Source organism: Macaca thibetana, chromosome 10 (assembly GCF_024542745.1).
Source record: "Macaca thibetana thibetana isolate TM-01 chromosome 10, ASM2454274v1, whole genome shotgun sequence".
In the NCBI taxonomy this organism is placed as follows: Eukaryota; Metazoa; Chordata; class Mammalia; order Primates; family Cercopithecidae; genus Macaca; species Macaca thibetana.
The window spans coordinates 85,421,141-85,443,892 of NC_065587.1; the positions used below are offsets into that span (position 1 = coordinate 85,421,141).

General features: G+C 42.3%; 2 protein-coding genes across 4 annotated transcripts in view; both read left to right on the forward strand.

Moving 5' to 3' along the window:
* Positions 1–22,752, forward strand: part of DSTN (destrin, actin depolymerizing factor) — a 1,228,633-nt gene that overhangs the window by 326,492 nt on the left and 879,389 nt on the right. The window contains exon 1 of one of the 3 annotated variants that reach the window (XM_050745397.1): positions 3,679–3,688. The exons of the other annotated variants lie outside the window; for them this stretch is intronic. The gene's annotated coding sequence lies outside the window, so the exon portion shown is untranslated. Of the gene's footprint in view, positions 1–3,678; positions 3,689–22,752 lie in introns of those variants that run through there. 3 annotated transcript variants of the gene reach the window in all.
* SNRPB2 (small nuclear ribonucleoprotein polypeptide B2) overlaps positions 20,691–22,752 on the forward strand; it is a 29,157-nt gene continuing 27,095 nt past the window's right edge. The window contains exon 1 of the mRNA XM_050745386.1: positions 20,691–20,700. The gene's annotated coding sequence lies outside the window, so the exon portion shown is untranslated. The remainder of the gene's footprint in view (positions 20,701–22,752) is intronic.

A 22,752-nucleotide genomic window follows, 5' to 3' on the forward strand; every position in this document is an offset into this window, starting at 1 on the left:
GGAAGTGAGGGGCTGTTCAGGAATGAAAGGAGACCCACCCAGTAAGCACTGTGGAAAGCCTCCCTTTACTTGGATTAGTGAGTTTTCTGTTCAGAGAACCCCAAATTAAGCTATCTCTAAAGTCTCTATCTGGAAATGCAGAAACCCATGATTCCTTTCCTGAGGACTTTCCCCAGCTAAGAAATTTCTAACCATAATTTAATGAAGACCTGTGTTTTCCTCTGGGTCAAACAGGCTGCTGGGAGCCTTGGCACCCCCTTCCTGGAAACACTATTGATTTTCAGCATGGTTGATAAAACAGAGAGATAAAAGGCCCAATTTCTCTTTTTATGATGGGTATGACCAATTAGCTATAAATGTCAAGTATCCACAACTTAATTAATTCCAGTTCATTTAACTACTGTAATTAGATTTTTCCCCCAAACAAAGCAACAGTATGTTTTCGAAGGTCATAGACTAATACTATAGTGAATACGGCTGAAAGACCTGCACTTTGGATGGAAAGTAACTGATGGTTGGCTAGTGCCTGTGGGGAAATAGACCACACAATATAAAAAATAATTGGCAGGCTGATTAATAGAGCTTGTTTGAAATATATACATAATACATCTTTGATTAATAGCACCAATGAGCACTTGAACTTAAACCTTTAAAATTTTTAGACATTTTTTAATTTAATGGAAAGACTAGAAAAAAAAATCTGATTGGAGTTTGAGTCAGATGGTCCAACGAGAAGCCAGAATCCCAATTAGCGAGGAATGTCTCTTTTGTTTGAGAAAAGCAACTTAAACAGTCATATTCTATTGTATAAATCAAGTTCTCCAGGGGATAATATGGGTAGGAAGAGATTTAATCCAGGAAGGGTTAACCTGTTTGCCTTAAAAAATCAAAAGCTTCAGAAAGTTTGAAGAGTTTGGTAGTAGACGCTGGGGTTGGAAGAGGTGTTTGGCGGGTATTTCTATGAAGGTTAGAGAAAGGGAGACCCAAACTATACGGGTGGTGGCAGCAAGAATGTGCAGAAGGTGAGAGGACTTCCTCAAGGAGTGAGTGTGGTCAAATAACTTCCATATGGAGATGTCTGGACTTCCCCAAGCAGTGAGTGTTGTCAAATAACTTACACGCGGAGACGTCTGTTACTCAATTTTGTTTTCTGTATTTCCTTCTGCCACCATTTCCCCAAGAGTCCAGTTAAAGTCTTCCAAATGGAACTGGCTTGTGACAGTGGTGCCTGGAGGACAGGAAGAAGCAGGCTTGCCCTGAAGTATCCAGCCTGGACTGAAGTCGTGTAGCAGGAAGATGACCGCTGTGGGCACCAGGAGGAGCTGGGTGGAGTAGCAAGAGTGGAGAAGGAAAAGCACACAGAAGGGGGGAGCACTCCAGTAAAAAGAATGGCTCTCCAGCACCTTTCAGAGGGAACTGGCCAGGATCTGGATCTCTGTTAGTGCGTAGAATGGGGCACAGGATTTTTTTCATATCTTTTTAAATGGACTCATTCCCTTTCATTTGCCAGTTTTCAAAATGATGCATTGGTTCACTTGCATCCGCCAATGGAGTCCCAGGAATTATTATAAACTTATGTATTAATTCTTTTTCAATTATTATGAATGCAGATATTTAAATGCACTTGTTACATTTCTTTTTTTTGTTTTGAGACGGAGTCTCGCTCCATCGCCTAGGCTGGAGTGCAGTGGTGCGATCTGGGCTCACTATAACCTCTGCCTCCCAGATTCAAACGATTCTCTTGCCTCAGCCTCCCAAGTAAGCTGGGATTACAGGCATGTGCCATCATGCTCAGCTAATTTTTGTATTTTCAGTGGAGATGGGGTTTTGCCATGTTGACCAGGCTGGTCTTGAACTCCTGGCCTCAGGTGATCCGCCCACCTTGGCCTCCCAAAATGTTGGCATTACAGGTGTGAGCTACTGCGCCTGACCCACTTGTTACATTTCAACCTTTTGCAGTTATTACTTTTTTTTTTTTTTTTTGAGACAAGGTCTCTCTCTGTCACACAGGCTGTATTGCAGTGGCATGATCAGGGCTCTCGGCAGCCTTAAACTCCCAGGCTCAAGCAATCCTCCTGCCTCAGCCTCCTGAGAAACTGTGATTATAAGTGAATGCCGCCATGCTTGGCTAGTTATCTGTAACAGTGCTCAGATTGTCCCATCTGTGGCCTAAAGGAGCCTCTTCAAGTTTCACAAGCCATCTTTTATTAATAATATATAAAAAAAGGGTAACTGTAAAAGCCCAGAAGTCTCAAGGATATTGAGGCAGCAGACAATTTGTTTGCCTTATTTTTCTGTAAACTGAAATTCTGGCTATTTTTTACCAGCATTTCCCTTCAACTCTCTTCTTTCAAAACTAGAGCACTTGGCCTTCATTCACACATCTTATCAATTCATAGGAAATCCATGACTCAGTTTTCTTTATGTGTATTTGTTAAGTGCCTACCATGCTCCCAGGCTGTGCTGGGCAATGCTCCCTTCTCCGTGGATTTCGACTTTCATTTTCTGATGTTGTGTTGTTTGTGCAGGCAGTCACAGCAGTGACATTCTCCACATGTAGATCGGAACATCCAAATGAGAACTGATACATCAGATTAAATTGGGTGAGGCATCAACAGTAAAAGCCATGGTGAAAGGTAATCAGTCTTCAATAGTTTGGGTAATGCTTTCTTCCTGAAATGGCTTGCTGTGATTGATTTATAAGGGAACTTCATTCTTGCCGGGAGTTTCCAAGCATGGGTAATTGGGTTCATGGCCCATGACCAGAGTAGACAAATGGAGATGCCACTGTTGATGGCATTGCTGGCCATGGTATAACTGTGATTAAAGCCATAACAGCTGAGTAGCATTTCTTCTCCTTAACTACCCTAGCTTTTTATAAATGTGGCCACCTGAGCTGCATTCTGAGCTCTCAAGACGAGTCATGTTTTGGATTTTCAGAAAGCTTTTCTCCAAACTCTTCTTGGATTTTCAGGAAGAATATCTGTCTGCCATGGTACCCACTTTCTCCTATGATCGGGGCCATGATGTCTTTCTGAGGCAGATTGGAAGAATCAATTCAAAGCGGTTGGAGCACAACGAGGTCTTCAGTGAAGACAATGACTTCCTACCCTAATTTTCTTTTATTTCTGCGACCTGTTCAATGTCCACCACAATGGCCCTGAGTGGAGACGAGAGACTGTTTGAAACATTCTCTCTCATCATTGGTATAGAAAGTATAGAGTCAGACCAGTTTGAATATTGGCTCTAGCACTTGTTAATTGCATAAACTGGGGCATTGTCTTATGTTGGGTTCTTTCTAAAGTAGACTTATAGAAAAAGTTTTGAAGGCAAGTCATTTACTTGGGAAGTGATTCTAAGAAACACTGGTGGCCAGATGCGGTGGCTCATGTCTGCAATCCCAGCACTTTGGGAGGCCAAGGCAGGCGGATCACAAGGTTAGGAGTTTGAGACCAGCCTAACCAACATGGTGAAACCCCATCTCTACTAAAAATACAAAAAATAGCCGAGAGTGGTTGCATGCGCCTGTAATCCCAGCTACTCGGAAGGCTGAGACAGGAGAATCGCTTGAACCTGGGAGGTGGCAGTTGCAGTGAGCCGAGATCGTGCCACTGCACTCCAGCCTGGGTGACAGAGTGAGACTCTATCAAGAAAAAAAAAAGAAGCAGCAGCAGCACTGGTATGGGGGTGTGGAAGTGAGACAGGAAGGGAAGGAGGCCTACAGAGATCTGTTAATGAGCAGTTCACTCCTGTGGCAACTGGGGTTCACTCCTGCTGAGGAACTCTGGGAGGCCCTGCCTCAGTGTTATTTCATATAGTAGTAAGCTACCCAGGTGTTTTACTTTCCGGCTTTTCTACTCTGCTCTGTGTGTGGGCTGGGCTTGCTTTTGAAGCCAGAAAAAGCCCCTGGCAGAGGGTAACAGGCACTTGGCATAGGAAGCCCCTGGCTTGTAGGTAGATGGGAAAATGTGAATGGTGAGTCTGTTACACACATGTTATGCCACATCTCTAAGCTTTGGTTTTCTCATGTGAAAAATGGAGATAATATGAGCTACTTCTTGGGGTTTTTAGGAAGGTTCAAAAGCTAATGTGAAGTGAAGAGGCCTTGCATGTAGCACTCAAAGTAGGCACTTCGTATGTATTTCTTTCATTTTTCCATGTGAATACTTCATTGTTATAATAGCAAATAGTCATACAAACAGGCTTTGTTTTACAGGATTGGGTGGCAGGAGGAAGTGAGGAGGGAGCAGTGGGTGGACACTGGGTGAAGCAGTGTGGACGAATACTAGTAAAAGCATCAGGCATAGTATTGTATACTCATCCATGGGGACCCTTCCATGTATTCACACACAAAGAGAAGATGTCTGCAGTTTCTCCCCAAAGTTTTCCCAATGGCACCCCTTTAGTATAATATTCAATGTGTTTCAAAAGTGAAATTGCTGCCTGGGTTTTTAAAAGAGAATCTTTGCTTTGTGATTAGGCAGCAGAATGTGAGTAATTTGTACCAATATATCTCCTTTCATTCTTCAAAAATTAAGTACTTTCTTTCATTAACTCACCACATTCCGTGCTTCCTTTTAGGAAGGAAAAACCTTCCATCGATGTGTGAGATGGCTCACGCTGTCCTTGCTTCGTCCATTTCACAGTTGGAGAGACAACGACCAGAAGTGTATGAACCTCTTTCTGGAAAATCCAGGTTCCAGTTACAACAATTTTAGTCCTCACGAAACTGTACTATTTCGGGCCTCACAGAAGAAAATGAGAATGTTGTACTGTATTCTAAAATTGGGCGGTGATAAATGAATTACACATGGCGTTGAATCTCCTCTTGGCAAGGAAGTGAGGCAGAGCAGCTTGAATGCATATGTGGGGAGGTGGGGTTGTGCTGTATCCTTTTTGTTCTGTTCTGTTTTTATTACATGTACATGTGGATCTGTATGAGTGTGTTTGTCTGGTGAACGGCCACAGCTAGAGAATAACTAGGATTAGTAGACCTAGCTAATTATGTCTCTTTTTGTTCTTACCTCAAGATTAATGTATGAGTCAGGATTGGCTAGCCTATGCCAAAATAACAGATAGCCTAAATTTCTAAATTTAATTTAGCCCCTAAATTTCTATAGCTTCCACCAACAAAAGTTAATTCTTGCTCTTTCTCCATGTCCATCAGGGGTCAGTTGGGAAATAAACTGTGCTTCTGTGTAGTTCTCCCTGCAGAACTCAGGCTGACTGACAGCCTTTATTTGGGATGCTTCCAGTAACGACAGAAGAATGAAGCTTTGGAGGGATTCCCAGCAATGATTAAGTGCTCAACATGCAGGTGACATACATCATTTGTGCTCAGAGCTCATTGTCCAGAATTGGCCATGTGTTCCCAATCAACCAGAAGAGCTTTAAGAAGTGCAGTGTTAACAGGTGCCCAGGAGAGAAGGAGAATTAGAATATGTGGTGAGCAGCAGTAATGACCGCGACAATTTGAGTTAACGTTAGACAGCTTAGAGTCCTAATGACTTTTCTGCTTTTATCTAGAAATACTCCCACTTCAAAGACATATTATCACCATATTCAAGATATAAAATGTCAATCACTTATATCTGGACCGGCACTGCCCAGTGAAACTTTCTGTGGTAATGGAAATTTTCTTTGCATTGTCCACCACAGAAGCCACCAGCCACATATAGTATTTGAGCTCTTGAATGTGGTTAGGGTAAGTGAGAAACTAACTTTTAAAATTTTTATTCAACTTCAATAAATTTAGATTTGAATAGTCATTATTGGCCAATACAGTTCTAGATCACTGAAGTCACACGGTAGATTTGTTTTTTGTCCATCAGCAATAGTAACAATGTCACCTAAGCCCTTATATTTGTACTGTATTCTGTAGTTTTCAAAATGCTTTTATATATACTTCTCATCTCATTGGATTCTTCCAACATGCCTAGAGGGTATACAAGGCAGGTGGTATTGTAATGCCCATTTTATAGATATGAAAACAAAGATGCAGAGACATTGATTTGCTCATGATAATGGGACAATTAGTGGTGTGGGGACTAGAAACTAAAAGTCTAGGCTAGTTATGCCTTGTTTGACGTTATACACCCTGCTCAGCACCAGGCTTGTCTCACAATAAATATTTGACCCAACACTTGAAAAATTCCACAAACATTAACACAAACTTACATTTCTTTCCTTTGAAGCACTTATTTCTACAAGCGCTTGTATAGCATTTATTTTTAATATTACTCCATGTTAAACATAGACTAGGCTTATGTTAATCATATTTTTTCTTGAATATAAACTGTCATACTGACAGTTTAATATATGAATTTCCTTTTCTCCAAGTAAATTTCTCCAGAGCTCCATAAATTCTGGAAATTTTCCTTCTTTGGCAACTTCTTCAGTGTCCAGTAGGGTCACCAACTGTCCCAGTTAGCCTGAGACTGAGAAATTTCCTGGGATACAGATGTTCAATACCAAGGCCAGGACAGTTCCAGGCAAACTGGGACAGTTGGTCACCCAGGTGCCCAGCACAAAGCTGTATTCCTGGTTTGAATTGAACAGAATATTAAAGTTGCAAAGATGTGTTTCAATCACAGTCCTTACCATAGTCACCTGAGAATTGCAGGCACTCCATAAATAATTTTATGACAAAAATGAAGGGTAATAAATTCTGGATAGGCTTTCATATGTCCGAATAGCAAACTAAGCAAGTGAATTTTTTAAGGAACCGTGTGATGTCAGCACATCTCTTTTCTTATATTTCCATGTCTAGTTTGAATGATATTTCTGTTAAGAGTAAAGAAAAATTATGCATTGCTGATCTTGGATAGAGCAGGTCTTGTTAATGGCAGGAGTTCACAGATGCATGGCTGTGCACGCACATGCAAACACACTATCAAGTGATGGACTTCTCAAAAGCTTCCATTGACTTAAGATAGCTATTCTAAAGTTCAAATGCCTATTTTTAAACTTTCTGATGTTCCTTTCATTCCTTGAAATAACCACAACCTTCTGTGTCTCTGGGGAACATGGCCAAGCTCTTGCTGTGTGGATTTTCCAAGCCTCCGCTCTTACAAGCAGGCCCAGGGCTTTGATTTTGATCTGTGGCTTTGGGGCGGAGGACTCTTCCTCTATTGTGTCTTGAGCCTTTGAATGCTTCAGTCACTACAGCATATTGATTTTCTCAACTTCTTCAAATGAGAAAGTGCCTTTTGAATAGCAATAAGGTAGCTCTTGACACACCTCCCGAATAACAATCTCCTTCTGTATCTGTGTATAGAATAGCGATGCCTCCTTGACTGCTGATTATTACAACAGGCAGCTTTGTTGTAGTTCACATCACTGTCACCTGACAAACTTCATGATGCCCTCAGGTTGCCCACACTTTACCCAATAGATGTGTTTTTGAAAAGCTGGGGTTTAAACTATTTATGCAAATCAAATGCTTCTGGTAATATATCTGCGTGGATGTTGTAAAAGAGAATGCATGCAAGGTGGAGAGGGATCCATCCAAGTGATTCGCCCCTCTCGCCAGCGGCTGAGATCCTGTGACTCAAGGTTCCTTTAATTCTATAGTTTATTGATAATTTTAGATAGTTTTCACTTTCACTCCTGAGTGATCTTCAATTAGCAATGGTTCCTAAAATTTTATTTTTAGTTTAGATTTATTCCTAGGGTTTAGATTTATTCCTTGGCAATGCCTAGAAGAGGGCCACAGTTCGCAAGGGTGTCATTCACACACATAGATGGAAATACCTTGAGTGTATTGCCTGCCATGAAGTTGGTAGAAGCCGAAGCATCTTCCTTGAGTCTTCTTGACCCATTCCTACTGTCTATGAACATAAATATAGATTTGGGTGAGGGAATGAGAAGAAAATCAGGGCACCTTTGGCCCAGGCCATGCACAAGGTATAGTCAGAGTGGAATTTTCAAGCAAAATGGGTCCAAGGAGTTGAACTGAGGAATAAAATCAAGGCCCATTAAAGAGACCACACGTTTTCAGTTTGGCATTTAAGCATTTGTAATCATCATGCCAACCTTCCTCTGAGGTCAGTGGATGTCCAGGGTATACCCCAAACTAGATGAACCAGAATCAGTGGGGTGGGACCCAGATATCAGTATTTTAAAAAATTACCCAGGTGTTGGGAGGCCGAGGCGGGCGGATCACAAGGTCAGGAGATCGAGACCATTCTGGCTAACCCGGTGAAACCCCGTCTCTACTAAAACAAAACAAAACAAAACAAAACAAAAACTAGCTGGGCGGGATGGCGGGCGCCTGTAGTCCCAGCTACTCGGGAGGCTGAGGCAGGAGAATGGCATAAACCCAGGAGGCGGAGCTTGCAATGAGCTGAGATCCGGCCACTGCACTCCAGCCTGGGCGACAGAGTGAGACTCCGTCTCAAAAAAAAAAAAAAAAAAAAAAAATTACCCAGGTGTGCAGGCAGGTCTGAGAATCACTTCTGAGTAAAAGATGGTAAAATAGTCTGAGTTTCTGGAGAAAAGCCAGCATACTCTATGGTATGGTGGAAAGACTGTAGAGATAGCTGCCAGTAATGGGATTTTCTTTTGGGCTTGGTGTTTTATTTCTAATCCTCACAACAATGGCATGAGATAGATATTCACATTAGGTCCACCTTATGTACCTTTTCACATTTCCTCAGTTTCAAATTTCTCTCCATGGAGAATCTTGCTGCCATTACCATTAACTTATCTCGTGCTAATCCATGAATGTGTTCTTGCCAACTCATCACGGTTGCCCTACCCTGGGAGTGTGAAGATAGTGTGTTCCACGCCCTGGACTTGGGATTGTGACCTCAACCCTTTGCTGCTGCTGTGCCTCCTCTGTGATTGAATGACTGCCTGTGTCCTTTTGTGGTCTGCTCATTAATTCACCCCCTTGTATTTGCTCTCCTTCTATGCCTCTCTCACCTTTCTTTCCTCCTCACTCTTACTGCCCTGGGATTGGAACCCACAGTAAAATGTTAAAAGGAATATTTGTCACATGTTTTATTTCTGAAAGGGCCCAAGCTAAGACAGTATAATTATACAATAAATGCTGATCTGTCAATTTCCAAAGTGCATGTCCTTTTTATTATTTTCCTTCTTTGCTGCCTTCTAGGAAAAAGAACTGGATCCTAACTTCTGCTTTGCCACTAACTTGTAATATAATCTTAGGCAAGTCATTTGCCTTCCCTAAACCTCAGTTTTCTCATCTATAGAATGAGAGGGTTAGACTGTCAGTCTGAAATTTTTGGATTCTATGGACACTTTGAACAGTTGAATGAAGCCTATGGATCCTTTTTCACAATGATGTTTTAAAATGCACTGAAATATACTTGTTAAGATATTATATATGTATGTATACATCATAAAATGGTTTCTATTTCAATCTAGACAACACCTAGCATAAAATATTTTTGATACGGTAATATATGTGCTTCTGTACTCATGTATTAAATAGCCACTTATTTAATAACTATGATAGTAGTTCTGTAGTGATGAGAATAAACGGTATTTCAAGATGATGATGAGAAAGCAGCCCTGAAAGCAGCTAGGCTGTAATGATCCAGTTGAAATAAAAAAGACTCACAAAATATAAATGATAATCAGATAAGTTCACTGTGTGACCATAATTTACGTAAGATGAAGACAAGGATATTTTCTAGAGCCACAAACAACCTTCCTCTTAAAACTGATACAAGTGACTGTTGCTTCTTGATCAGTTACAGCCCTCGCCTTGCTTTAATAAAAATTACCTAGACACCCAATCACTGAATGACTTCCCTTTACAGTACCCAGTTCAAAACCCGTCCCTGTCCCGCTCCTTAAGACCTCCTGGAAGCACTCACAAGAAGCACGGTCCCACAAGAATCCCACTCTAACTCCTCCTTGCCCTGACATCCCATGGCTCCCCTGGCTTGGTCTGCCCTTCAGTGCAGCCTCCTAAATACACCTAAACGTTTGGACCATGGTTGTGTTCCTGGTGGGCTTTGATGGTGGGCTTTAATTTCTGCAACAACCATAATGTGATGTGAGAATACCTGTGATTGATTTCTACCAAGGGCAATATAATTGTGGAGGCGAGATTAAAATCTAAGCACTCCGGCTTTAGAGATTGAACTCTTAACCTCTGTGCTCCCCAGCCTCTAGACATACAAAACTTTAAAAACGCACAAAACATAAATAATCACAACCAGTGATGAACTGTTCCCTACACAACATCCGTAAAGGCATGCTTGAGTTAGGGAAGATAATCTTAACTGCTACCAAAATAACAACCACAAAAACCAGTCATGGTAGAAAAGGAAATAACGCAGCTATATCAATAACAACAATAACATCTTCCATTTGTATAGTGCTTTCTACATTACTGATCCCTCTGTATATGAGTCTCAGCATAGTGAGGGCAGACCCTCCATCCGGGTTTTCTGGGGCATAGCCTAAGTCATTCTTTTACCTACAGGATCTAAGGTAATAATTCCCATAAAGAGAAAACGGCTTCTCAGCTCATTGTTGAGCTATTCACTATTTAGGAGAGAGACCTCAGGTGCAATCAACCTGCCAGCACCTTGATTTTGGACTTCCAGATCCAAGCATTGCTGAGAACTATCAGAAATACATTTTTGTTGAGTCATCCAGTGTGGTATTTTGTTATGGCAGCCTGAGCAAACTAATACAAATGACTGATGAATGTGCTAATGGTTTTACAAGTTATTTCTTTAAACTGTTGAAACTGACCCAATTTTCCCATAGAGTTTTTGTTGTTGTTGCTGTTGTTACTTTGTTTTTGGATAAACATAGAAATTGACCCTCCTAGTCTTAAACCTGAAACTTACATTTGTCTTGTCTGAGCCTCCTCCTCTGGAAACCAACCCTCAGGCCTCGCAGATGGTATCAAGGAACTGAAACTCCTTTTCCTTACCCTTCCCTAATTCCTGTTTTCCCACACATTGCTACCTTCCTTCTCTGCTATATAAATCCCCAGTTTTAGTCAGTTAGGGAGATGGATTTGAGAGTTACCTCCCATTTCCTCTGCTGCAGCACTGAAATAAAAAGCCTTCCTCCCTGACAATACTCATGATCTTGGAGCCTGACTTTCTATGTGGCAAGCATCCAGACCTAGACCGAACCCCTGGCATTTTGGTAACACCATTGCAAGAGTATAGTCAAACCAGTTTCTACTGGCTTGTGAGAGCTGAGTTTTTAATTTAGAAAAAATTTTTGAAATACAGACAGGGTCTCACTGTGTTGCCCAGGCTGTTCTCAAACTCCTGGGTTCAAGTGATTCTTCTTCCTCAGCTTCCCAAAATGCTAGGATTACAGGCATGAGCTACCATGCCCAGCCTTTTTTAGGAATCTTGTGAGCTGGTTTTAAAAGCAGCCATTAGGAAAAAAACTACTTAAATTTACAATCAAGTCAGTTATATTAAAAACAAAAATAAGGCGGTGGCTCACATCTGTAATCCTAGCACTTTGGGAGGCCGAGGTGGGTGGATCACAAGGTCAGGGTTTCGAGACCAGCCTGGCCAACATGGTGAAACCCTGCCTCTACTAAAAATAAAAATATTTAGCCGGGCATGCTGGTGCATGCCTGTAATCCTAGCCACTCAGGAGGCTGAGGCAGGAGAATCGCTTGAACCCAGGAGGTGGAGATTGCAGTGAGCTGAGAGTGCACCACTGCACTCCCGCCTGGGGGACAGAGCAAGATTCTGTCTCAGAAAAAAAAAAAAAAAAAGGAATAAATACTCAAAACTCACCACTTCCTAATTATTTTACTACATTTTGTATTTTACATATTTATATTTTATATATGTTTATATTTTACTACATTTTACATTTTTTATTCTCCATGTGCTTGAAGTTATTTACATCTATTGTGTCTGAAATACTACAGAGTAATGTGCTACTGTGCACCTCTTCCCAACTCTGTGTTCAATCATATCAGGTGGGTGGTTCGAAACAGGCCGTGGTGGGAGTATTTACACCATGGAAATGGACAAACAGTACAAATCAGGTTTTGTTTTGTGTTGTTTTTTCCCAGAGAGCTATTGTTAAACACTTACAGCATGTTCTCGACCCTAATAATCCCACAAGAGAGATAATGTAATTCCAGATTTACAAATGAGGAAACTCCAGCACTAAAACTCAAGACTCAAGTGCAAACTGGGGTCTCCTCGCTCCTGGACTAGGGCCTTTTGCATGATACCACACTGCCTCTCCATGCACATATGCGGAAATGCTGTTGCTCTAATTATAGCTCAGCCTGGCTGCCCAGAAGAATCAGATTAAAAGGGGCCTATGCATTTGGTGAGGGTCTTGCCCTGCCTCTTAAATTTCTCTGCCCAGCACAGGCGTTGTGTAATTCTAATACCCAATAGGATGAAGGCCACTTGCTATAAATTCCAGGGCACTGGGAAAAAGCCATGGGAGGAACACTCTTTTATAACCACAATTTGCAGTCTATTGTAACGTACTTTAATTGCTACTCAGTGTAGGATTTTTCTGTGTGTTTTTCCAGCATGGTGAAAATTAATCAGGAGAGGGGGCCGAGTCCACCCTGCTGGGGTGTGGGAAGCAGGAGCCCTGACCATTCGGAGATGGATTTACAGAAACAGGAACTGAAGACACAGCAGGAGGTCTTCAAAATAACTCTCAGAGAAGCTTCTTTGATGAGCTGAGGCAATTCAGCAGCTTCGACACTGCGCATTCATGCTCATAAATCACCAGGATTTGCAGGCGTTGCAAGATATCTCCCAATATGCAGTCAAAAAAATATTCTCACTGCAGTAGCACTAAAGATCTACTGCCAGTTATTTCGCTTCGGTACCTTGCATCTTAAGGGACAATTTGATTTTTGCTGTTGATTATCGGGTGCACACAGGTTTAAAAAGGCTAAATATTGAACCACTCCAAAAAGAATCTTAGGAAAGTCATTTCCCTATTCGGGACACCTTTGAAGATTAAAATATGTTCTTTAACCTCTGAAAGTGAGAGACTCTAAAGCTGATGTGAACCTAGGCTGTGCACATGAATCACTTGGAGAGTTTTAGAAATCCTGATGCCCATATCCGCTACCCTATAGATTCTGATTTCAATGGCCTGGCCTGGGTATTTGGATTTTTAAAGGCTCTCCAGGAGAGTCTCATACACAATGAAGTTGAAAATTTCAAAACCTTGATACTCAAAGTATGGTCAATCTGTGGGCCAGCAGCATCAGCATCCCCTGAGTACTTGTTAAAAATGCAGAATTTCACCCCAGATTCACGGAATCAATCTGCATTTTAACAAGATCCCCAGGTGATTCAATGGTGCAGCCAAGGTTGAGACCATCTAGAATCTCGACAACAATGTGAGAAGCTGTCCTTATGAAAGACATCACACCGTCTTCCTTATTTCTGTTTAAAGGTAGTTTTTGCCTCTCCTTCCCCATATCTAGTTAGGTATCTAAAGGTTGCTTTTGCCTCTCCTTCCCCATATCTAGTTAGGTATCAAGTTCTGTTGATTTTCCTTTCAAATCAAATCTCTCTGTGTCTCACAATTCCAGAATTCCCCAATGTCAGGGTACTTGCTGTAGCAGCCTCCAGGCCCCCAGCCCCTTCCATCTCTCTTGCAGGTTACTGATAGAATAAGTCCTTTAATTTCCTCTGCTCAATGACATTCCTGGCCCCGGTTTCCTACACATCTCAAATGCGCATCTCTCTCTGTCTGACTCCAAGGCCGTCCCTCACCTGGCTCCTGATGACCTGTCGAACCTGATTTCCTAATGGTTCTCTCTGGCTTCAGCCTGTCTTTTCACCCAGACACAAGGAGACAGCCCAGACTTCTCTCTCTTGGCTCCTGGAAAGCCATGTCCTTTCAGTCTTCCCTTCGCCTCTCCAAACCTCGTTCATCCTCCCAGTCTGCTTTCTTTTGCTCTAATGCCTCCAGTACTTATAATCTGAACCATTAATTATTAGCTTCACATCATATTGGTCATCAATTTTCATGCACATAGAATCAAGCTGAGCATGAAGGGCTAAAACAGAATGAGATGTAGCGTGGAGATGAACCCAGGCACTGCCTGCTCAAAATAGTCCTGGCTTCTCCAGGAAGGCACCGTAGTTGATGCTACCTCGTGACCACATCTTTCAGCACTAAGGGCAGGCCTAGTGGTGTTGCCTCTTCCATCGGACTCTTGGCCTTCAGGTTGGTCTTGCAACCTCTCTGGGTTAAGTGTTATCATCACATCCAGCAGTTGACTCCTGATGCTACCTATGGGTAGACCATCATGCCACATGGTGGCAGCACAGATGGGTAAGAGGAGGCAGAAACAATATGTAATAATAGTGATTACAGTTTAGGGCTTTCTAAGTGCCAAGCACAATTCTAAGTGTTTCATATGTGATTCTTTAATTTTTTATTTTTAATAAATTAAATAATTTATTTTTTTGAGACAGAGTCTCGCTCTATCACCCAGGCTGGAGTGAAGTGGTGCAATCTCTGCTCCCTGCAACCTCCGCCTCCCAGGTTCAAGCAATTGTCCTGCCTCAGCTTTCCAAGTTAGCTGGGACTACAAGCATGCATCACCACACTCAGCTAAGTTTTTGTATTTTTAGTAGAGACAGTGTTTCACCATGTTGGCCAGGCTGGTCTCCTGACCTCAGGTGATCCGCCTACCTTGGCCTCCCAAAGCATTGGGATTACAGGCGTGAGCCACTGCACCTGGCCTGATTCTTTTATTTTAAAAAACCCTTTTACTATAAAATAAAACATATAGATACAAGAAAATCATGAAGTGTTATAAGACAATACCTTTGTAAACAGCCAGATCAAGGAACAGAACCTCACTAAGAACCCTAGCACCTTTCTGATGCGCCCCATCCTAATCAGGGCCCCCTATTTCCCTTCCCCCCAAAAACAAACTCATCATTTTGACTTTTTAAAAATTATGGTAAAATACATAACAAAATTTACCATTTTAACCATTAGCGAGTGTACAATTCAGCATCATTAAGCACATTCACACTATTGTACAACCATCAACACCACCCATCCCCAAAACTGCTTTTATCATCCCAAATTGAAACTCCATACCCATTACACAAGAACTTCCCATTCCCCTCCCCCACATACTTAGTAACTACCATTCTGTCTACTGTGTCTATGAATTTGACTACTCTAGGTACCTAATCTAAGTGGAATTATATAGGATTTATCCTTTTTGTGACTGACTTATTCACTTAGCATAGTGTCTTTAAGGTCCATCTGTGTTGTAGCATGTTTTAGAATTTCTTTCTTTGTAAGACTGGATAATATTCTATTGCATGCACATGGCCCATTCTGTTTGTTCATTCCTCTGTCAGCAGACACATGGGTTACTTCTACCTTTTGACTATCATGAATAATGTTGCTGTGAACATGGATGTCCAAATATCTATTATGATTTACTATTTATATTTTTATCATCCAATTTTGCATCTGCAACCAAGCACTTTTGTTTGGTCCCGAATCTTCCTTAACACTGATATTCCTTTTAATTCACTTTTAATCTTCAGTTTTTTTTTTTTTTTTTTTTTTTTTTTTGAGATGGAATCTTGCTCTGTTGCCCAGGCTGGAGTGCAGTGGCAGGATCTCAGCTCACCACAACCTCTGCCTCCCAGGTTCAAGTGATTCTCCTGCCTCAGCTTCCCAAGTAACTGGAACTACAGGCACATGCCACCACACCCAGCTAATTTTTGTATTTTTAGTAGAGACAGGGTTTCGCTATGTTGGCCAGGCTGGTCGTGAACTCCTGACCTTATGATCCACCCGCCTCGGCCTCCCAGTGTGTTGGGATTACAGGCGTGAGCCACTGCGCCTGGCCTAATCTTCAGTTTTAAAATGTTATCTCTTATCCTGACAAGCTGTATGCATTAGGACTATTACTGGTCCCTTTATGCAGACAAGGACATTGAGGTTGCTCAAGGCCACCAGAAGAGTGATGGGTAAAGCTATGAAAGACATATGCTATGTCTGAGAGACAAAGCATATATAGAAAAAAGTCAAACTACTTCATCTATATTGGAGAATGTCTGCATTTGGGGACAGGAGAAGAAGGAAGACAGTGTCAGAGACTAAGAAGAAATGGACAATAGGCTATGAGGACCAGGACAGGGTGGCATTGTGAACAGTAGATTGTGTAGTCTTTAAGGTTCACCATTTATAGTTTATTTACTTTGGTCCTTAGCTAGAGTGGGTTCAGTTAACCACATTCTCAGGTCACGGAATGTGTTTGTATGAGGCCCTCTTGTTTTATGTCTTTATTCTCTTTTACTTCTGCCTCCACTTCTACCTCTACTTCCATCTATCTTCCCTTAATTGCTAGAATTGTCTTTGAAAATAGCCAAAACATTGAGAGGTTAATCTGGTAAGTGAACTGGGTAACTGGTCAAAACAATGACATTCATTCCAATACTAGATAAGTTACCTCTTTCAGTGATGGTTAGTTGAAATCTGAAAGCCTTCTTCAACTCATACAACACATATTTATAGAGCATTCCCTCAATGCCAGAAATCCTTCTAGGCACTCATGATTTGGCAGGCAGCAAAATAGACACGATGCTTGTTCCTATGGACCTATGTTGTTTTGGAGCTATGTGATGAAATTATAAACGGATACATCAACAGAAGAAATTCAGAAGAAAATTAAAACAGGTAGAAAACAAAACAGGAGGTTGTGACTGGGTTGAGGTGCAGATAACTTTAGGCAGCCTGGTCAGAGAAAGTCTCTCGGAGGTAGTGACATTTGAACTGAGACCCAAATGGCAAGAAAGAGCCATCATAGTTCTTTCAAGCCAAAGAAAATAGGTTTGAAGCAGAAAGATTAGCAAGTTCAAATGCCTTGAGGTGACAGAAGAGGCCCACTCAAGGAACAGAAAAGTTAGTCTTACTGGAACCGGCTAAATAGATGTCAGAAAGAGACACTTATAAGGATGACATGTTTACCGCACCATTGTTTACATGTTAAGTGATGAGGAATGGGCAGTTGATTTTATCATTTCAACTCGTAATTCTTTGAAGACTGTGATGTTTTCAAAGAGAAGTGAGGTGTGGCGCCGTGGCTCACGCCTGTAATCCCAGCACTCTAGGAGGCCAAGGTGGGTGGATCACTTGAGGTCAGGAGTTTGAGACCAGCCTAGTGAAACCCGGTCTCTACTAAAAATGCAAAAATTAGCTGGGCATGGTGGCGGGTGCCTGTAATCCCAGCTACTCGGGAGGCTGAGGCAGGAGAATCGCTTGAACCTGGGAGTCTCTGCAGTGACACAATCTCGGCTCACCTGCACTCCAGCCTGGCGACAGAGTGAGACTCCATCTCAAACAAACAAACAAAACAAAACAAAACAAAGAGAAATGATTATGTTTGACAATGAAGGTCTTTAAAGTTTTATTTCTGAGCAGAAGAAAATGGAGAGTAATTTTTCAAGTAGACTTTCCCCCTTCATTCTTTAGAGAAATTAATGCTGCTCAGTGATGTTGCTATGGTCAAAAAATAAATAGTGAGGTCAGTGTGATATGACCTGGATTGAGATTGAGTTGCTTTCTATACAGACTGTGCAAGTAGTCAGGCACACAGTCAACACGGTGACCTCCCCGTATAAGTGTGTGTTCTCTCTTGAGGCCTGCTTTGTGGCTAATTTTGTAGGATTTGGCTATTATACCTCTTGAATTAAAAAAATTAGGATTGATATGATTTGGCTCTGTGTCCCCACTCAAATCTCATCTTGAATTCCCATGTGTTGTGGGAGGGACCCAGTGGGAGATAATTGAATCATGGGGATAGGTCTTTCCCATGCTGTTCTCTTGATAGTGAATAAGTCTCACAAGATCTGATGGCTTTATAAGATGGAGTTTCCCTGCACAAGCTCATTCGTGGTTTGCCTGCTGCTATCCATGTAAGACGGGACTTGCTCCTCCTTGCCTTCCACCATGATTGGGAGGCTTCCTCAGTCACATGTAACTGGAAGTCCAATTAAATCTCTTTCTTTTGTAAATTGCTCAGTCTCAGGTACGTCTTTATCAGCAGCATGAAAATGGACTAATACAGTAAATTGGTACCAGGAGAGTGGGGAGTTACCAAAAAGATACCTGAAAATGTGGGAGTGACTTTGGAACTGGGTAACAGGCAGAGGTTGGAACAGTCTGAAAGGGCTTAGAAGAAGACAGAAAAATGTGGGAAAGTTTGGAACTTCCTAGAGACTTGTTGAATGGCTTTGCCCAAAATCTTGATAATGATATGGAAAATAAGGTTCAGGCTGAGGTAGTCTCAGATGGAGATGAGGAAATTGTTGGGAACTGGAGCAAAGGTGACTCTTGTTATGTTTTGGCAAGGAGACTGGCAAGATTTTGCCCCTGCCCTAGAGATTTGTGGAACTTTGAACTTGAGAGAGATGATTTAGGGTATCTGGCGGAAGAAATTTCTAAGCTGCAAAGCATTCAAGAGGTGACTTGGGTGCTGTTAAAAGCATTCAGTTTAAAAAGGGAAACAGAGCATAAAAGTTTGAAAAATTTGCAACCTGACAATGCCATAGAAAAGAAAATCCCATTTTCTGAGGAGAAATTCAAGCCGGCTGTAGAAATTTGCATGAGTTACAAGGAGCTGAATGTTAATCCCCAAGACAATGGGGAAAATGTCTCCAGGGCATGTCAGAGGTCTTTACAGCAGCCCCTCTCACCACAGGCCTGGAGGCTTAGAAGGAAAAAGTGGTTTCATGACCAGACCCAGGGTCCCTATACTGTTTGCAGCCTAGGGACTTGGTGCCCTGCATCCCAGCTGCTCCAGCTATGGCTGAAAGGGGCCAACATAGAGTGTGGGCTATGGCTTCAGAGGGTGCAAGCCCCAAACCTTGGCAGCTTCCACATGGTGTTGAGCCTGTGGGTGCACAGAAGTCAAGAGTGGGGTTTGGGAACCTCCACCTAGATTTCAGAAGATGTATGAGAACTCTTGGATGCCCAGGCAGAAGTTTGCTGCAGGGGTGGGGTCCTCATGGAGAACATCTGCTAGGGCAGCATAGAAGGCAAATGTGGGGTTGGAGACCCCCGCACAGAACCCCTACTGGGGAACTACCTGGTGGAGCTGTGAGAAGAAGGCCATCATCCTCCAGACCCTAGAATGGTAGACCTGCTGACAGTTTGCACCATGTACCTGGAAAAGCTTCAGACACTCAATGCCAGCCCATGAAAGCAGCCAAGAGGGAGGCTGTACCCTGTGAAGTCACAGGGGTGGAGCTGCCCAAGACCATGGGAACCCACCTCTTGCATCAGTGACCTGAATGTGAGACATGGAGTCAAAGGAGATCATTTTGGAGCTTTAAGATTTGACTGCCCCACTGGATTTCAGACTTGCATGGGGCCTGTAGTCCCTTTGTTTTGGCCAATTTCTCACATTTGGAATGACTCTATTTACCCAATGTCTGTACCTCCATTGTATCTAGGAAGTAACTAACTTGCTTTTGATTATACAGGCTTATAAGTGGAAGGGACTTGCCTTGCCTCAGATCAGACTTTTGACTGTGGACTATTGAGTTAAAGCTGAAATGAATTCAGACTTTGGGAGACTGTTGGGAAAGCATGATTGGTTTTGAAATGTGAGGACATGAGATTTGGGGGGGTCCAGGGTGGAATGATATGGTTTGGCTCTGTGTCCCCACTCAAATCTCATCTTGAATTCCCATGTGTTGTGGAAGGGACCTAGTGGGAGGTAACTGAATCATGGTGGCAGTTCTCTCCTGTGCTGTTCTTGTGATAGGGAATAAGTCTCACAAGATCTGACGGCTTTAGAAAGCGGAGTTTCCCTACAGAAGCTCATTCTCTTTTCACCTGCCGCTATCCATGTAAGATGGGACTTGGTCCTCCTTGCCTTCTGCCATGATTGTGAGGCTTCCCCAGCCCTGTGGAAGTGTAAGTCCATTTAAACTCTTTCTTTTGTAAATTCCTCAGTCTCAGGTATGTCTTTATCAGCAGTGTGAAAACGGACCACTAACAAATATATGCATAAATATTATATTAAAACATTGTGATTAAAACCATTTCACTTGGACACAATCTCACTTTTGTGGCAGGCCTGCCATAAACACTTAATGACTCTCATCACAGGAAAACACAAATCAAGTGACAAGCAGCCAGTACTCTTCAAAATGGCAAGATTATGAAGAACAAACGAAAGCTGAGGAACTGTTCCAGATTAAAGTGAATTAAAGAAAATTATCAACTGTATGCAGTATTTGATCTGTGATGGCAGGGTGTGCCATCTTCTGGACATGAGTAATTTCCATTACCCTTTTTGGTTACCACCCCCTGAGTATGTTCCTGCCTCTCTCCTTCAGGTGCCAGATTCAGTTCCTCTGCTTGGACTAAGTCAGTCCTGTTGAGCTCCCTCTAGCCCTGTACAGAGGTAGAAGGGGAGGAGAAGTCAACCACTTGGCTTGTCTTGGTGGTAGTATCCCAACCAGTGATCCAGGTGCTGACATACCCTGATCCTCCCATACTCCCAGTTTTGCTAGCTCTGGGCTGGAAGCACCTCTGAAGACACCCTACACTTTACAGCAGTCTTCTCCTAATGGGCTTCCACTTTCTATGCTACAATCCCACTGTAGTAGCAAGCCTACTCCTATAGTTTGGATGTTTGTCCCCTCCAAACCTCATATTAAAATTTGATCTCCAATGTTGGAAGTGTTTTGGTCATGGGGGTGGCTCCCTCATGAATAGATTATGCCTTCTGTCCCTCTGGGTGAGTCCTCACTCTATCAGTTTCCACAAGAGCAGGTTAATTCTCTTTCTCACTTGTTTCCTCTCTTGCCATGAGTGGAACCAGCACACATCACTCCCCTTTACCTTCTGCCATGAGTGGGAGCAGCCTGTGGCCCTCACCACAAGCCAATGCTGGCACCATGCTTCTTGTAAGCTAAATAAACCTCTTTTTTAAATAAATTACCCTCCTCAGGTCTTCCTTTATAGCAATACATAATGGACTAACAGCTACCAAAAACACCCTTTCTTCTTTTCTAACCTAATTACATATTTGTTTCCAAATAAATATCTCTGTTGCAAAGTCTGAGATTTTGCAGTGAGAAGGAGAAGTTACAGAATATTCTCAGGAGTCTGTCTCTTCAGAATAGACTTGCAGAGTGTTTACTTTTATGTTTTCTTGCCCCAAAGTACAGGAAATAGTGTTGAATCTATTTAGTACACGGAGTTATCTTTATATTCTATCAGGGTTATATTTCAGCTCCTTGAAAGCATATCGTATTATAGAGTTGCTCTTGTTAAAAGAGAAATCTTTGAAGGATGCCAAGGGTTATCTTGGCAGGGATCCATGGTAAACAGAGCTCTGGCTCTAAGAGAGCACAATATGCAGCCTCCTGGATAGATGGTCCTGTAAGAGGAGGCACAATTCTGCATCTGGTAGCATAGTGTGCCTGTGGGGGGGGGGAGGGGGCTTTTGTTTGGAAATTTTTGTTAATTAGTGAAGAGCTATTGGCCAAGATTTGGAATTAAATTATGAATAAGTGTAATGAGAACTTGAATCCGTCACATGAGGAAGATTCTCCTAGGGAGGAACAGATAAAATATAATTTCTGCCTTTATTCAAAAAAAAAAAAAAAAAAAACCCCAGCAAATTCAGCATTAAGGTTCTGCTGTATGGTATGTAAAGTTTAGGTTTCAAAGAAGCCACAAGCCATTTCCTGTGGCTAGCAACAGAGCACTCTCTTCTCTTGAACTCACTTGTTCTATGCTCATCATTCATTCTTATATTCATTGGATTAGCTAACTTTTGCTTTGCAATGAACTACTCCAACTATCAAAGACTTAAAAGGATAGCCATTGATTTAGCCGAAGAGTGGGCTGGGCAGTTCTCTGTCTGGGCTGGGGTTGGCTGATCTCAGCTGGGCCTGCAGACTCAAGCATCTGCAGTCAGTTGGTGAGTTGGCCAAGGCTAATGGCTGAAGCGGCAGGGGCAACTGCTCCAACCGGCCCACCTGTCTCTCACTAGCCTGGACTCCATGTGGGGACTGGGTTCCACTGCAGCAAGAAAGTATGCCCCAAAACCTGAGCACCACTGAGGCCTCAGCTAGCTTCATCTTGTTAATGTCCCCTTGGTCAAAACAAGTCAGAAAGTGAAGAATATGTTCAAACACTGAAGGAGGGAAATAACTTGTGGCCATTTTGCAACCTACCGAGGCACATTTTAGTTAATTCTTTTTTTTTTTAAGATGGAGTCTCACTTTGTCACTCCTCAGGCTGGAGTGCAGTGGCACCATCTTGGCTCACTGCAACCTCTGCCTCCTGGATTTAAGTGATCCTCCCACCTCAGGCTCCCAAGTAGCTGGGATTACAAGTGTGCGCCACCATGCCCAGCAAATTGTTGTATTTTTAGTAGAGACAGGGTTTCACTATGTTAGCCAGGCTGGTCTCAAACTCCTGACCTCAAGGGATCTGCCTGCCTCAGCCTCACAAAGTGCTGGGATTATAGGCGTGAGCCACCACGCCCCACTTAGTTAATTCTGTTAACGTGGTTTATCTATCCACCTGAACAGATTTCTCCACAGAGTTAAAAGTATTAAAGAAAATGCATAATGGGAAAATAACATAAATTACATAGTAATTTCTTATTATGAAGGAACATGAGATTAGATGGGAAACTGAGTTCTAACCACAGTTCATTTTGTAGCAATGTGACTTGGAGCAAATAATTTAGCTTAGGAGTTAGTGTTTTTTTACCTTTAGAGTGAGGAAGTTGGT